At 38.6% G+C, this 17,974-nt stretch overlaps 1 protein-coding gene across 21 annotated transcripts in view; it reads right to left on the reverse strand.

The window, feature by feature from the left end:
* LRRC4C (leucine rich repeat containing 4C) overlaps window positions 1-17,974 on the reverse strand; it is a 548,895-nt gene that overhangs the window by 47,135 nt on the left and 483,786 nt on the right. The window lies entirely within an intron of this gene.

Genomic DNA, 17,974 nt, shown 5'->3' on the forward strand with positions numbered 1-17,974 from the left:
TTAAAATTTGCAAATGTTGTGTTTCCAATATTTGTAAAGGAGCATTAAAGATAAGCAGAGTAATTCTTACTATAGTATAACAAGTGTTATTCTCTGACAGTCTATTAATATTTTCCCCATTTTATTCCCTAAACTCAAATAATTCTAATATTGCTTTCAGACACATTACAAACTTTCTACCTCTTCTGTTCTTTTAGTTTCATAAACTCACAGCAGTTGGCGATGTCTATGCTTGTATAGATAAGTAAATGTTCTTTAATTCTGGAGCAATTCTTTCTTGACTGATAAATAGAAATGATTAAGCAACAGTTGGGTACAGAGCTATAGCCTCAGTTGGCTCCCGCTCCTAGAGCTAATATTTCAGCCTCAATGAATTTAGGCATCTTACATCAGATATAATGGTGCCAGGCAAATTGTGAATGATGCCAGTAAGTTGTGCAATTTTCTGAAAAGACACTTCAGCTGTTAAATTGTCCTACTTCTTCATTCTTGTGATCTCACTAGTGGAATAATTTGAAATTAAGGCAAACTAAAAGTATAAATAAGATATAAATACAATGGAGTATTTTGCTATAACACAGGAGGAGGATACCATTCCTGACCTCAGAAGCACTTAATACATCTACGTTTTTACTTATGTATAAGATTCACTTATATTGTGAGGCTAGATGCTTGTTATGAACAAAACTGGAGTAGATTTTGGTATAGGAAGGAACTTAAAATGGATAATTTGCTTGAGAAATAGGCCCATGTGAACCTCATGAAGTTCAACAAGGCCAGGTCCAAGGTCCTGCACCTGGGTCGGGACAACTTCTGGTATCAATATAAACTGGGCAATGGACAGATTGAGAGCAGTCCTGCCAAGAAGGTGGATCAAAAGCTGGACATTATCTGGGAATGTGTGCTTGCAAACCATATCCTGGCCTGCATAAAAAGAAGTATGGCCAGCAGATTGAGGGAGGCAATTCTGTCCTACTACTTTGCTCTGGGGAGACACCACCTAGACTACTGCCTCCAAATCTGGAGCCCTCAGCATAGGAAAGACATGGACACATTGGAGCATGTCCAGAGGAGGACCACAAAAATGATCAGAGGGCTGGAGCACCTCTCCTATGAAGACAGGCTGAGAGAGTTGGGGTTGTTCAGCATGGAAAAGGGAAGGCTCCAGAGAGACCTTATTGCTGCCTATCGATACCTGTAGGGGGGCTTATAAAAAAAAAGATGGGGATAGACTTTTTAGCAGGGCCTGTTGCAATAGGACAAGGAGAAATGGTCTATAACTACAAGAGGTTTAGACTAGAGATAAGGAAAAAAATTCTTACAATAAGGGTGATGAAACATTGGAACAGGTTGCCAAGAGAGGTGGTAGGTGCCCCATACCTGGAAACATTCCAGGTCAGGTTGGACAGGGCTCTGGGAAATGTGATCTCATTGAAGATGTGCCTGTTCTTTTTTTTTTTGTTTGTTTTGGTTTTTTTTGGGGGGGGCGGGGCGAGGCGTGGACTAGATGACCTTTACAGGTCCCTTCCAACCCAAACTACTCTAAGAATTCTTCACTTAATTATGTTACCTATAACATTCAGTAAAATGGGAAAGATGCCTTAAAATTCAGTAACCTTTGAAAATCAAACTACATTAGTCTAAAACTATAATTACAACTGGATTTAATTGTTCTTTGGTTGTATTCTGGACTGTTACATGGTTTCCCTAGATTTAGCTGTGTTTCAGGCAATGGCTCACATACGGCACTTGTATGGTACAGGTTTTTATTCTCCCCACCAAAAAGCATGAAGCTAAGGTTGAGATTTTGGTACCTTCTTTGAAATGTTTCACAGTACCAAAAAGTATTAATAATACTCTACATATTTTGGCCCATTTAAGACTCTTACTCCAGGAAGTATGCTTCACCTGTAAACACCATATTTTTCACTGCATACTTCTAAACCACAGACAAGGTTGAAAGGAAAATAATCTACATTTTTCAAGAGGCTTATTTTATAATTAAGGACTACAATGATTCATATGGAATATGAATAATTAATCTTTAAAATTCTCTTTTATACACATATGCACAAAAAACAATTGTTACTTAGAGGTAGAACTGAGATGTGAAATAACTTAGTTATGATCCACAAAATGAAGCACTATATGTGGGGAGAATAAAACAAAACAGAAGTCTGTAATCCATATGATATTGGGCTGAAACCCAGGAAATAGAATGGATTTATTGCCATGCCTATTATATGTTTGTAAAGCATCTTCCACATGAGAACTTCAAATAACTTTTTCAAAGGATTCATTAATTAGATGACAATAATCCAGGGAATTAAGTATTATGGTATTCATTTTAAAGACCATTAAACTTAGACATGGGCAGCTTAAGTGAAACACTCAAGAGTGTATAATATAAAAGAGTTGTAAAAGAAAAACCTGGGCATCTTAGTTCTCTTGAAAACTAAGAGATGAAACTTCAACCTTCTTTTATGAAGAACAGAATAAAGGAAAGATATCTTCTATGCAGAAGGGATTTTGACCATCACAGGTTTTTTAAATGAAAGTGCAGTAAATAATCAAAACTCAGTGAGGAGCAAGCAACGAGCAGATTGAGCCTGGAAACCATGGAAAGTAAATAACAAATTTTATCTGTGAAATGCAATTTAGTCATTAACTGAGACAAGAGCATAATGCGAACTGGAGGTGGCATAGAACCATTACAGGAAATTACATGCAATATTGGGATTATTTTGATAGTAGACATTTGCTAGGTACCCACCTGATCAGAATAGGCAAAACGAGGTGGAAATGATAATTGAAATGCAGAACAGGCAGATGAAAAGATGACTTAACTGCAATCAATGGGAGGTTTAAACATCTGCCCAGGCAAGTGCTGGAATCCATTAAATTGGATTAGAAAATGTCACCAGTGCAGCAGCCAGTCAGATTCAGTTTATAGTAGTCTGGCACACGGTGGAGAGGTCATGTTTCATTAGGATTAGTCCTGTTTCCTTTTAACATAGTTCCCAGAATATCATGCTAGAAGAGATATAGTTCCAATTTTCACAACTTGTCAGGTTTCTTGTATGCACCAGTGTCATTCTAAATACTTGTCTACAGCATATATTTTTGTAGCTATGCTTGCAGCAATGTAATTGCATCTCCCACACTACATATATCACTTAAGCTAGTTAAAATTTGAAAATTCCAACTGTCCAAACCTAGATTATCACAGAGCTCTTTAAGAAACAGTATAGATGCTTGTCTTGTTTTCTTATACTTGCAGTCTTTCCCATTCTATTCGGTTCTGGATGTTCACCATTGACCAGTTGCTGCTTACTGTCTGTATAAATCTGGTCACTATCTTCATAGTTCCCCCCTTCAGAACCCTACATGTTCTGAAGACATACATCAAAGCAGGATACTTAACTTAAACCACCAATACCAAATCAGGCAGTCTCCATACTAGTTTTTTCTTCCTTCATCCAAAAGGAAAAACGTAAACCATGGTATTTTTAATATTACCTCTTCTTTTCTCATCATTTGTCTTAGATGCTCTAGCTCCCTCGTAGCCAGCTCTTTGCATGTGAGAGTCATGAATAAGGCAGCACTACTGATTAACTTGTCAATTAAGTATACGGCCAGGTGCTTTACGAGCTCGGAGTGTAATAGGCACTATGACAAGACAGAATGAAATGCATATGGCAAGATTATTTCAATATAATTTTCTACAATCTTGGTTTCAAAATGCAGCCAATTTTTCCTCTTATGTACATATTGTGCCAAATATCTGAGCCTTCAGACACAAAATGTTATGGAGTGCAGCACTAAGCTAGAAGTCTGAATTTTGGAAAGCCAAATTTGGGATCATCCAAAAGCCTTACAACCTGAAACTGAGCATAAGAATACTTAGACTCTCAGAGTATCAGATCTTCTCATCACTTCAAGTGGTACAATGAAACTTTTGTGAATGCTCTGGGGCTCATAAAAATTAGCTCTTTAATGGAATGGCACATGAATTGTTGTCCAAAGATGAGGGATCTATTGGAGTGGCACAATACCCTGCAGGAGCTAACTTTGACCTAAGGTTTAATCTTTCTGTCTGATTTTCTTGGGGTTTTCTCCTGTTCCCTCAAAGTTATATCTGATCACCTCCCACATCGTATGGATTGTAATAGCAGAAATTGTCAAATAAACTGAACATATTTTGTGATTGAACACACTGACAGAAATAATATCAGGAAGTAAAACGTAAAAGAAGAAAAATCCCTCCTGTTATCTAGAAAGTTGAAGGTAAATACTGCATGACTGAACCAGCCATTTAACGTCTCATATCAACTCATAGTCATAATGTAACTACCAAACTTTACCTTGCTACAAATTTGAAAAAAAAAAAAATAATCAGTGAATATACCTCATTTTATTTCATCATACCAAGCCCATGCTCTGATATTGAGGGATGTCTTGCACCACGGAAACAGCTTAGAATTTCTGATGGGAATCATTTACAGTGATAAGCAATAACAGCAAGAACATTTGAGATGGAGCCAATTTGGGATCAGTTCCAGAGAGATGCTCAGAAAGAATTTAAGCATACATTTTAGATCTATACTCCTCAGTGGGTTTGACCCACTGTTCCCCAAATACGTGATGTCTCAGGAAACAAGATGATTTTAATGAGATGGAACAGCTGTTCCCCAGGACAATAGTACTCTACACAATAACTTCTGTGTGAAGTAAATTTTCAGTGGTTGTTTATCAATTAATAACTTACAGCACTATATTTAAGCACAGTGATGTAAAAAACGTATGGACAGCACAAGACCACGCATGTCTCCAATACTCAGAGTAATAGCCAAATGTCAAATTAATGATAAACTTAAAAGTCTGAAATCAGAAAATTTAATCATGGTACAGAAAGACTTCATAAATAGATAAGAAAAATTATATAGGGGAAGGGGATGAGGCTGCACTGCCATTAGCTGCTCTCTGTGATAGCTCATTAGTTTAGCTTTTACCAAAGGAGTCAAACCTAAGTATGTGTGTGTAGCTGCTGAAACATAAAAAGCAAGCAGGAAGCTCCTGCTGGGAACACAGGGAGAAGAGCTCTCAGATTTCTCTGGATGAGGTTAGAGAAATGTCTGGGGATATGTTCCCCTGTGGAGTTCAATAGCAAAGTAACCATTAAACAGCCAAAAGCATGGCACCAGCAAGGGAGAAAGACAAAAGGCAAAAAGCCTCTACAGCAGCAGAATACTGTGCTAGCAACAAAAACTACACCACTGGATCTAATGGTCATTACTGGCGTGTTTTTTTTTTGCCGTCACACTGAGGTAGATTAGCAAAGTATTAAAAGTGAACACAGGTCCAAAGTGAGGACCAGGGATAGTCTGCTGATGACATGCAGAATTATTAAAATCAAAATAGAGAAATTGTCTATGTATGACTGCAAGGCAAGAGAAAGGAAGGAAACTTTGCTGCTGGCAAGAGTAAGTAATACAAGAAAAAAAAAATATATCTAAGAGGAGAAACTGCAGTCATTTGTCCAGTAATGGGGAAGAATACCCGTGCCTTGTAAGTAACAGGATCACAAACTCTACATTGAAAAGCCAGTCCAAGAACTTACTTTCTGCACCTTACATCATCCCCACCGAAAATAAAATCCCTGACAAGTCACAATGCTTACAGTGGAACAGAAGCCAGCTCCTCCTGTAGCAACACTGGTTTGGCATAATTTTATAAACACATATATCTGTCCGTAAAAGAGACTGCAAAGATCAACTAAGAGCAGATACTAGGTAAGAAGATGCCATCTTTATGTCATCCCTTGTCATGTCTTGGGCCTGAGGTTCCATCCAATTGGATCTTACATCTTAGGCTTCCATCTACTGTTTTCTCGTGCCTAGTTAACTTGAACTGCTTAAGAAGTTGTATGCATGGCTTCACATTCCTGCCATAAATCTCACAGCAATATCAATACTGTAGGTTGCATTTCTTCTAAGAATGATGGTGTTCCAAAAGAGAAGACTCAGAAGAGAAGAGCATATGTCACATTTTATTCACAGAAAGGTGGCACCTGAGGCCGAGAAGCGCACTAGATTAGAACTGTTTTCTCAAACTGTGGGTCATAAATCCCCTGGAGGTCATTCAAAGGTTAGAAAAAGAGAGCTGTCAGTAAGCAATAGCTCAGTCCCTGCAGGGCTGGGAAATAAGAGGGACTGATTTTACTTACTCTAATTTTTACACTTCCCAGAAAACTTCAGATTACCTTTAATTGCTGGAAACAGTTCAACTCCTTTAAAATGAGGAAGTCAATAAGCACAGTTGTTTTTCACTCTCCTGTCCTGGAGGGACTGGTTAATACTGACTGGCAGAGATCACTCAAAAACAAATGAGCTGAAAGGGCCTTTGACTTTCAGAAAGTTGTGTAAATGAAATCATTACAACAAAAAGATCTGGGAAGACACAACAAGGAAAACAGGCTGTTGTTCCACAGCCATTTCTTTTGGCAACTGTGTCTTTTCCAGGAGGCTCCTGCTTCCTGTGTCCCCAGCCGCGTGTTTCCATCCCTGAATACACATTCACTTGTGCTGGTGCAATTCCACTCACTGCACAGATCTCTGGGGAACCTGCTTACAACTTTCATTTCAGTTGTTTCCAATACTTCTGAAGTTTATATTTTATCTGTAGTAATGTGTAAATCATCAAAATACATACAATTTAACCAATACTAAAGATGTTTCTGTCCAAGCTAGTATGAAAACAAAAGAAACAAAAATTCAAGTATCTATATCTTCATGTAGCTGAACAGACAGGCAACCTATTACTAAGACAAAGCTCCAACACCCCTCTTGAAAGTCAGAGAACACCTTTTCATCAGAATTAAGAGGTTTCAGATCAGGCTATATTTACAAAAGTGCTTTGTTATCAGAAAATGTTCTTTTTTCCCTACTTCTCTTGTTTGTTCTGGTGATGACTCCAGAGATCAGAAGTAACAAATGACTGAAAAACACACTGAAATCTGATTCTGAGACTAAACATGGAGGCTGTATCCTTCATTATGAAGATGTTAATAAAATTTTCTCATCTGGATGATCCCTAATTTAGTTTTGACATGTTCCTTGATTATAGCTACTTGTGTCAGCATTTTTTTGTGTGCCTAACTTGAAAATAGAGGAATGAATAATGTGATATCCTATGAGAACCTAGAATATTGTATGCTTTTTCAGGAAGTCATTTGTAAGCGTGATGGAATAAAGACTCCCTGTTGTTTCATTCTGACAGCATATCTTACAGTTTTAATTTTGAAATTTTCACCAAAACCCACATTAGATGCTTCTACAAGAAATTCTTTGTTCACACTTGGCTCAGGAAAGTCTGACACTTTGGCAAGCACGATAAGTAATGAATAATATTCCTCCTTCACCACATTCATAAATGAAGGAAGCTGAAGAACACATTCAGTAAACTGGACCTGAAAATGCAAAACACTCCTAAACAGAAGATAAGGTTTATATTTCCCACACATCAGATTAAATCCCATGAAAATGAGATTTCACCTTTCACCTTCTAGAGCATTGCTCATATTGTGGTTTTAATCACACATAAATAGGAAATTTTAAAAAAGGAAAAAAAAATACAACTATTGCAAATGTCTGTATGTCTGGTTTATTCAGATTTTCTTAGCTATCTTCAGCTTTTATTTGAATCCTTTCAAGCCTGTTAACTGGGCCTGTGGAAAGGTCATTAGAAAAACATTTCTGGTGGCATTCTGGCTGAAACAGAACCATTAGAAGACAAAAGGCCTGGGAATATTACAGAACAAAATAGCGAGGAAGAATTTCCCAAGCATGGAGTTAAGAAAAGGTGCAAGCTATCATTTAATTTGGATTAATATTCCAGAGGTTATTTAGCTAGCCCTGCCTGATCACCTGACTCTGACATAGTAGAGTACGGCAGGTACAGCAACAGTGTCATTACTTTGACACAGATTCCTAAACCCAGCATATACTTTCTACTGTTTTGCTGTTAATCATGTTAATTAGAATTTCAATTTAAGCAAGTGAATAATCATTGATTTCACTCTGCAGCAGTGCAGGATGCATAAAGTTTATAAGCAGCTTGATTTTTGTTATCAGATCAATCCAACTTGGTGTGCAAACCTAATTTTTCACTTTTTTGGTTTTGGACCATGACAAATTTTTCTTGTCAAACCTCCATTCTTAAACAAGCACCAACTCAGTATCAAATTCCAATTTCTACTAAAATAGCACTTCTTTTTCATTCTGGTAATTTTAAATTCAACTTTTGCCTGTGGTAAAGGAATAGATCATGGTGGCTCTCTGATCTGTCACTAGTGGATATTTGCCAACCTTACCCGTTATTGTGGAACTCAGCAACTAGATGCTATGCTTAATGTGTACCTAGAGGAGCCCAGGACAGGAGAATTAGGAAGATCTGTTGCTTACAGCTCAAAACATACAGACTGTGTGGTGCTGAAAATTTAGTATTCCTAGCAAAACTAAATAGGGATACCTGTGCAACTGCACAATATTCTCTAGTTTAGCTGTTAACCCCTTGCCATAAAAGTGCTACTTTTTCTTTAATGAAGTGTACAGGACTGAAGGGAGGACCATCACTAACTACCTCTCTATATAAGCAGCTTTTCTCTGTTTAGACATGTTAGGATGATTGTCAATAGTAGTATCTTGGATGCTCAAAGACCTATAACAATATGTGATAATGAATTGAAACAGACTAAGTGGTGTTTTCTGTGGGGAAAAAGGCTCAGATCTGCAGATCAAAGACAGTAGAAAAGAGGTTCTCACTCCTAACTTTCTTAATGCTTCATCTGTTTGCCTCAGCTTCTTTGTAAAATTTGAGTAAAGATCAAACAGGAGTTGCAAAGATAAACAAATGACTTACGCACTTACAGAATCTACTGCTTCTAAACATGAAGTCTTGCTAAAGAAACCCATTCCTGAGTGCAAGATTCAGAGAAGCCAAGCGCTTTTGTGCTGCTTGGTTATTTAATACATTAGCCAGTATTGATATAAAAAATATTTACTTTAAAAAAGAAAAATAGAGGGGGGGAAAATGTAGATATCTACAGTGAAAAACAAGAATGAATTTGAAAAATGAAGGATGCTTGTTAAATCCTTACAAACAGTTAACAAAACAGGGCTTTGGGAGAAGGAATAGACAACATAAATATGTCAAGCTGGGGCACAACAAGCTAAGCTCAAGGAGAACCAAATGGGTAATGAGACTAAACAGAAAATTACTGGAACTACATGTGAACTATTCTAATTAGTACGCTAGAAGATCCACCCTCGAGCAAAGCGAGCCCCCTATTACCAAAGCCCCCTCCCCATGGAACGAGTGTGAAAAAAAAAAAAGAACACTGTATCTTTAAAAGGAGATGAGGCTTGTAAGAACCAGTGAGAACTGTGTGACTAAACATAATTGTACGCAATTGTTCAAAGTGTATAACATGTTAAAAGGGGTGCTAGCTTTGCGGATTACCACCAAGAACCCATCTCTGCTCAGACATGCAATGAACAAGTATCTCGACTCCGTGTGGATCAGCTCTTGCACACCGGGTGAAGAACCCAGGTTTGGAATAACAGTATACTGCCATTTTTGTTATGATGTACCATACTTCTAAGTATTGATCAGAGGTTCACTGTGTTTAGAGAGACATCTTCTGTCACTTTATGCATCTAAGGCAGTCAATGACTGCAAAATGGTCAAATATCCTTGTAATCAACACAGTAAAAAAGATAAATAAACCATAGCTATAAATCAAGAGGATTAAATAAAGATATTGCTTCCCTCATTGCAGCATCTGAATGATGCATTCTCTTATTCTGTGCTTATATAACTCTTTTCATAAACTATCATACACATTGACATAATATAACAATGTTAGAAACCTATTGGAAGTAATATTATGACAGTATTATTATTATACAGTAGCCTACTCGGCCAATATAAAACAGTGCTTTAATATATTAGATATATAGTCACAGTTTATCTTTAGTTCACCTATGTTACCCACTATGCTTTATGTTGTATAAAATCAGCCTTGTTTGCACTGCTCACTTGCTTTATAGAAAAAATCCAGGGATTACTTCCAAAATAATTTTTATTTTACTTTAAGTCAGTTCAAATATCTGTATGACTGAAATGAACAATGATTTACTGGATTAAAGTAATCTTCAGCCTAAAGAGGCACAGCATATCCAGGTCTGCCTGGTGATGTGGGCTGCCTCTGCCATCTGCTTCTAAACAGGAAGAACAGAGGACTCTTCTGCCAGGGGGAATTTCTTCCCAAAGGCTGATATTTGGCAGCCACAGTCCCCATACTGATGCTTAACACAGCAGTAGGAAGCACTCGCAGCACCTGTGTCTCAAGGTGCAGCTCCTTCTCCACAACCTGCATACAGATTCTTCTGATATTTTACCTTTAGCAATGTAGACAGCCCTGCTGTTTTACTGTGATGCATCTTGCTCCCCAACACAAGGCAGGCTTAAACATATAAAAGAAAGCTATACCTAGCAAAATTTGAGATTAAGGTTTTACATAGTGCAAGCAAAACAGAGCATTGCAAGCAAAAAAAAAAAAAAAAAAAAAACCAAAAAAACCCCCACAAACAAACCTGATAAAGTATTGTTCTAATTTATGCCTACAACTATGCTGCATTCACATCCCTCATGCAAATGTCTTTCAGTGTGCTCTTGCTCAAAGGCCACAGAGTTGTGAATTCTACTGCTTCCCCCCACTTCGTGAATCTCCATAGGAATAACTTCCATCTCTAGCTACTTTGATATGGGTTTAAATGCCCTGGGGACTTCTAGATTCAGTCAGACACCTTGTGACTGTAAGTTGTTTTTGCTTTGCTTTTTTAATAATCATATTGCCTAATCCAGGCTGTTGATTTGGTAGTCTTCAGTTCTTGTTACAGATTTCAATATCTTCATGATAAATCTTATATCACACATAAGATGTAAACAAAAGCCACTATGCATCTGATCTCTGGTTTATTAACAACTTCTTACAGAGACCTCACTTTCTATAACAGATACAAATGTCACATCGATAAAAAGTGATCTGCTTGATGCATCTGAAAGAAAATTCATCCCTTCCCCTTTACCCTTATAACATGTTTTCTTTTGTCAGAAAAGGCTTAAAAGTAGTTTGGAGCTGAATTTTTGTTATCTATCAATTATATGTTGCCAAATCAACAGCTAATCCTTTGCAATTATCCAAGATGTCAAGGGAATTAAGGAAAGAAATTTTACTATTTAGTATTCCGATCACTTCTTTACCACCAGTTTTATTCTACGGTAGTAAAAAAAATCCACTAAAGCTAGTGTTAAAAGTTACAGGATAGGATCCTGGAACTGTACAGGAGCCAGACCACTCAGAGGAAGGTGCCTGAACATTCAGTCTTACAAAGAGTGAGTGCCCCAAACTGTTCTTCAGTATCAGTGAGCAGTTTTCTGCCACCTATCATAATAGAACTTGAGGAATTAAATGGGAAATCAGGAAAAGGAACTTAATTGGTAAGAAATTAAATAATAATGGAGGAATAACAATAGAAAACAAAAGTGAAAGATGAACAAAAAACAACCCTAGAGAGAGGAAGAAAAGAAGTAAACTGAGACACTGAATCATTGGCATCCTGACACGCTAAAGGGACCAGCTTTTCTACTAGATTTTAATGAAGGAGTCATTTCACAGTAAGTTCAAACCAATACAGCACTTTTCCCCACAAAACATACCAAATCTATTATATACAGTGTTATCAGCCATGGAGAGAGCAAGGTATATGGCATTGAGTAATGCAGGTGAAGGCTACCTTGTAACTCATCTCTTTGATATTTGATTTCTCAGAACATTTCAGAGATCCAATGGTCTATTCTTGTCATTACATAGTCTTTAGCCTTTTCTGAAGTATTGAAGGAATTGCTGCTAAGTTCTCCTGTCTCCATTTGTCTCTTGAGGGTTATTGACTTCGGTTCTGCCTAAGAGTTCTTTCCAGATAAAACCCTAGAGGTCTCTTGGTGAAAAGGGGAAGGGGGTTGTGGGGTGTGAGTGGGGAGACTGAACAGAAGCTTTCCAGGTTTCATTTATAGATATAAAGAATGTAAAAAATTACTTAGTTGAGCATTCCCTTTGCCTGCTAACAATAGGCACTGCCTACACAGCTTTGCATGCATGCACATGTTTTGTGACTGTACTCTTATCAGTCACCAGCTGTGCAGAGATAGTTCTGCACACACAGGTCAGTATCTATAGCCATTCAAAATACAAGCTTTGTGCTACACATGGCTAAGTGAATTGTTACTAGGTAAAAACAAACAAACAAACAAACAACAACAAACAACACCTACTGGTTTGATTTGAATATCTCATTTCTTCTGTTCCATTCCAGACTCTGGGACATGCCCCATTGTCAAATGAAGATTTTTCATTATGTTTAAGAACATAATTCATTCTGAAGCTATATGCCCTTCACTTAATTTGAAAGGTTTGAACTTTTCCATAAATCATGGACACAACTGGTTTCTTAGATGTTAGAAAAGGAAAAACAAAACCAAACCCAACATTGACTATGAGGCTATAGATACCCTTGAAGGGACACAGCGATTACCACAAATACAAAATTCAGAAACATTAATCTTAAAATAGATCCAAAAAAGTATTTATCACACAGAGCATCAAAATGCAGCCACTTGTAAACTGACCAACCAAAGAAATGCACAGAAAAAGCTCCATGTGCTGGAACAATGTGAGACATCTGTGGTTCCCACCAGAAGAAGAATCTGGTCAGAATTCAAGAATATATACTTAGTACTGATATCAGATCAATATCATCAGACTCCAATGAAGATAAAAGCCTCTTACTGAAAATATAAATTACCTTTTACCATCAAGATTTCAAGTTATATCCAAACAGCATTCTTATCTTCCCCTTCCTTCAGTCAAAATGGCATTTCCAACAATAGTTCACATGAAACACAATTTAAGCAGTGAATCAGAGACTAGAACATCAATCCATTAAGCTTCCTGTTTCTCATTAAGTGTAGGGGTGGTGAAGTTCAAACTTTATTTAGTATGTTGCAGAAGAAGATATCACAATGTCATCTCATATAATTTCAGTTTCTTGGCATATTTCCCCTGAAGGGTTGTAACTTCCTTTCCCAGTGTAAAGCCTGGAATCCAAACTGTTCTTTATAGCATCGAGGTTAGATTCATAGAATCATAGAATATCTCAAGTTAGAAAGGACCCATAAGGATAACAAGTCCAACTCCCTGCTTCTCACAGGACTACCTAAAACTAAATCATATGACTAAAAGCATCCTCCAGATAGATACTCCTTGAACTCTGCCAGGTTTGGTGCCATGACCACTACCCTGGGGACCCTGTTCCCGTGACCAACCACCTTCTCAGTAAGGAACATTTTCCTAACGTCTGATCTGAACTTCCCCTGATGCAGTTTCATTACATTTCCTCATGTCCTATTGCTGGTCACCAGAGAGAGGAGATCAGCACCTCTGCCTCTGCTGTCCCCCTTGAGAAGGCTGTAGACTGCCATAAGGTCACCCACCAGCCTTCTCTTCTCCAAGCTGAACAAACCAAGTGACCTCAGCTGCTTCTTATAAGTCTTGCCCTGGAGACCTTTTACCATCTTGGTCACCCTCCTTTGGACACACTCTCATAGTTTGGTGTCCTTCTTTATAAAAGGTGCCCCAAACTGCACATACTACTTGAGGTGGGGTCACACCAGTGCAGTGTACAGTGGGACAACCACCTCCCTCAACCAGCTAGCTATCACCCCAGGACATGGCGGGCCCTTTTGGCTGCCAGAGCACACTGCTGACTCATTCAACTTGCCATCAACCCAAACCCTCAGGTCTCTTTCCACAGGGATGCTCTCCAGCCTCTCGTCCCCCAGTTTGTATGTATAATCAGGATTACCCTGACCCAGTAGAGAATCCAGCACTTCCTCTTGTTAAATTTCATATGGTTGGTGATTGCCCAGCTCTCTAGTCTATCTAGAGCTTGCTAAGAGGTCTCTCTACACTTGAGGGAGTCCACAGCTCTTCCTAGTTTAGTGTTATTGGCAAACTTAATTAATGTACATTCAATTCCTGTATCTACATAATTTATAAAAACATTAAAGAGCACTGGCCCTAAAATTGAGCCCTGGGTAACCCCACTGGTGAGTGGCTGCTTGCTTAATTTAACCCCATTTTCTACAACCCTTTCAGCCCAATCCATCAGCCAATTGTTCACCCAACTTAGCTGTATGCTGAACGTTTTGTCCATAAGGACACTCTGAGAGACAGTATCAAAAGCTTTGCTAAAATAAAACCCCCACATATCTACTGGCTTCCATTGGTCAACTAGATGGGTGACCTTTTCATAAAAGGAAATTTAGTTAATTAGGACTTCACTCTCATGAACCTGGCTATAACCAATGACTGCATTGTCTCTCAAGTGTTTATCAATAACTTCCAGAATAACATTCTCCATAATTTTACCAGGCATTGAAGTGAGACTTACAGACCTGTAATTACCACGGTCTTCCTTCTTACCCTTCTTAAAAATCAAGACATTTGCCAGGTCTCATTTGACTGGGACCTCTCCAGACTCCCTAGACATTGAAAAAAGATGGAGAGGTCCCATGATAACATGAGACAGCTCTTTCAGTGCCCTGGGATGAATCCCATTGGGCCCCATATATTTATACACTTGCAGCTGGAGCAGCAAGTTCAGGGTCAGCTGGGAGTTTATCGTACCTCCAGTCATAGTCTTCCAACACAGGGTTCCAGTGTTCCCAGGACCGATCATCAGTGTTAAAGACAGAGCCAAAGAAGGCATTAAATGTCTCTGTTTTGTCTACATCCCTATTTGTGAGGTGACCAACCTCATCAAGTAATGGCCCAATGTTATCTCTGATCCTCCTTTTGCTGCTAACATATTTTTTACGTCCTTCACAATGCTGGCCAGCTTGAACTCTAATTGAGCTTTAGGTGCAGGAATTTTCTCCCTACAGTGGCAAACAGTATTTATGTAGTTGTCCCATGTCACTTGTCCTTGCTTCCAATGTCCATACACTCCTTTTTCATCTAAGTTCTAGAAGAAGATCCCTGCTCAGCCAAGCCAGCCTTCTGCCCCACTTGACTTCTGACACTTTGGAATTGCCTGCTCCTGTGCTCTTAAGAGATGGCTCTTAAAAAGTGACCAGCATTCATGGACCCCAATATCTTCAAAAGCATATTCCCAGGGGATCTTACTAACTAGCTCTTCAGCAACCCAAAGGCTGTTTGTGCCATATCCAGGCACGATATCAAAGTTTTGCTGGCAGTTTTTCTCCTATCATCACCAATGTTCTGGAACTCAACTACTTCATGGTCACAGTGAGCAAGACTGCCACCAATCACCACTTCTTCCCCAAGTCCTCCTCTATTTACAAACAACAAATCTAGGAGGGCACCTTTCCTAGTTGGCTCCCTTAGTACCTGCACCAAGGAGTTATCTTTAATGTGCTTAAGAAATTCCCTGGGCCTGTTTCCGTCCACTGTATGATATTCCCAGTTGATGTCTTGGAAGTTAAAGTCACCCATAAGGGCAAGGGCAGTAGATCTAGATATCAACTTGATCAGTTCCTTGCAGAATAATTCATTGGTGTCATCATCCTGGCTGAGTGGTCAGCAGTAGACTCCCATAATAACACCCACTTAATTTGTTTCCTCTTCATCCTTACCCAGAGGCTCTCAGCCATGTTGTCACCAACCCCTCATTTACACACAGTGCCACCCCCCTGCCTCACCTGCCCTGCCTATCCCTCCTGAAGAGCCTATAACCATCCATTATGGTACACCAGCCATGGGACTCATCTCACCAAGTTTCACTTATGCCAATGTTGTAGCTCTTGGACTAAGCCAAAACTTCTGGCTTCTCTTGTTTATTCCTCATGCTGTGTGTATTAGTATAAAGACATTTCAAATGTGCTCCAGTGTACTCAGCACACTGTGGACCAGACTGAAGGACCTCACTAGCACAACATCTCTCAAATATTGGTGTGCTGCCCCTAGGCTTATCTCTAGCAAGCCTGGTTTTATCCTTTGCCCCTTCAAATCTAGTTTAAAGCCGTTTCACTGAGCCCTGCTAACTCTTATGCAAAGATCCTTTTCCCTCTTTGAGAAAGGATTATCACAAAAACGTCAACAAATGAACATTACATAACTTCCATGAGAGTCTACCCATTTTATAGGTAGAAAAATGCAGCTGAGAAGACACCTGAAACACAGCTAGGGATTGATGCCATATCCTCTGGATCTCAGACCAGTTCCAACCATAAGCAAGCTATTCTTGTCTTTTGTTTACAGTAAATTACCTAAAATCAATTGGTGCAATTTTTGGTAAAGCCTACTGGACCCTCATTAACCACAAGCCATGTTAAATCATTTCTTCTACATAATAAAAAAAACCACGAATTAGGTCTGGGGAACCTAGGTTAAATTGATTAGCAACAACTTTGAGTGGAAGAGTCTTGAAAACCAGGTTATAAACTGAGAACTGTTACCATTTGTATAAATGCAGAAGGCAAGACCTATGCTTACTCTCACTTTCCTATATCAAACCTTTCTTCTGTCACAAACACATTCATAACTTCTCCCAGGTAATAAAGTAGTTTCTGTCCTTTCCAGAGGGCAAGGCTTTAGGCTCTCTACCACAGCTACAGGTTATACAAAGACATAACTCCCAGTAATGTTATATGAGTGCAGATTGTCTGCTTTTTTGGCAGCTGCCAAGCCTGGTGAAGCACAGAAGCAATGTGTGAATTGCAGCAGTGGAATTTCTGAATGGTTTTAATTAATGAATGCCAGGGAGCTGGAGGGAGTTCACCAGGAACAATAAGGAAGGCATTTCCCAGAGACATTTGAAAGCCTAACCTAGTACTCAACCAGCCAAAACTTCTATACTCCTGAGCAAAGAAAAAAGCTTTCCTAATTAAATGGTGTTTTGTGCTTTTTTAGTGTCTCATGGAACAGATCCTTATGAAAACTTTTGCATCAAAAACCTAATTTTATTTTCCACCAGTATGATTTTCCATTGTTAATATTCTTACACTCTGCACATATTAAAGCACATTAATAAGTGAAAGCAGCAAGTCAGCCTGTCAGATATTTCATAAAGTACCATAGGAAATGATTGGGTTAGGATGCCTGGACAAAATCTGTTTGTTCAGCAAACCTATTTTTAACTGAGGACCAATAAATGTGTGCATAGCATGGACATACTGAAAGTTAACTGGGCTCAGAAATACACCATATAGCTGAGCTTTCAGGACAGCAGAGAAACAATGTTCTGGTACTGCATGGTTCAACTCTACCTCTTGAAGGAAGAAGCATTACAGTTACACTGAGAGATGACAGATATTTAATTTGCACATTTTCTTGGACTTCTGAAATGCTAGCACAAAAACGTCCATAGTTAAGGCTTCAGGGGAGAAGGAGAGTCTCCATAAACACAACAGTTAAATCTGGAAGGTGAGATTGAAATAAACCAACCAAGCAGACTATGTACAATTAAAAATAAAGCCATTAATTCTTCTTGTGAAACAATATTTTATTATGCTAAATCATTATGTAGCTGATAAACTGGCATTTTCATGAGTTTTAAGTCCTGCATGGAATTTCTTGGAAAGTTACTGTAAACTTGTGATTTGTATTCTCTAACAGGTCCACAGGAAGACAAGAAAATGCCTGTAAGATACAGCCTCCAGGAGGGGAGTTGAAACTTAAGAACCTCTTGAAAGATTTTCAGGAGACTCTGTATGAATACTCAGATATCAAAGGTATGTGCTCCCTTTCCCTACCAGTTTTCTGCCATTCGTTCCAGCTGTGATAACCCTGAAGCCTGAAAAACTGACCGCATAACAATATCCTAGCATGAATTAC

Source organism: Falco punctatus (genome assembly GCF_963210335.1).
Source record: "Falco punctatus genome assembly, chromosome: 7".
Classification (NCBI taxonomy): Eukaryota; Metazoa; Chordata; class Aves; order Falconiformes; family Falconidae; genus Falco; species Falco punctatus.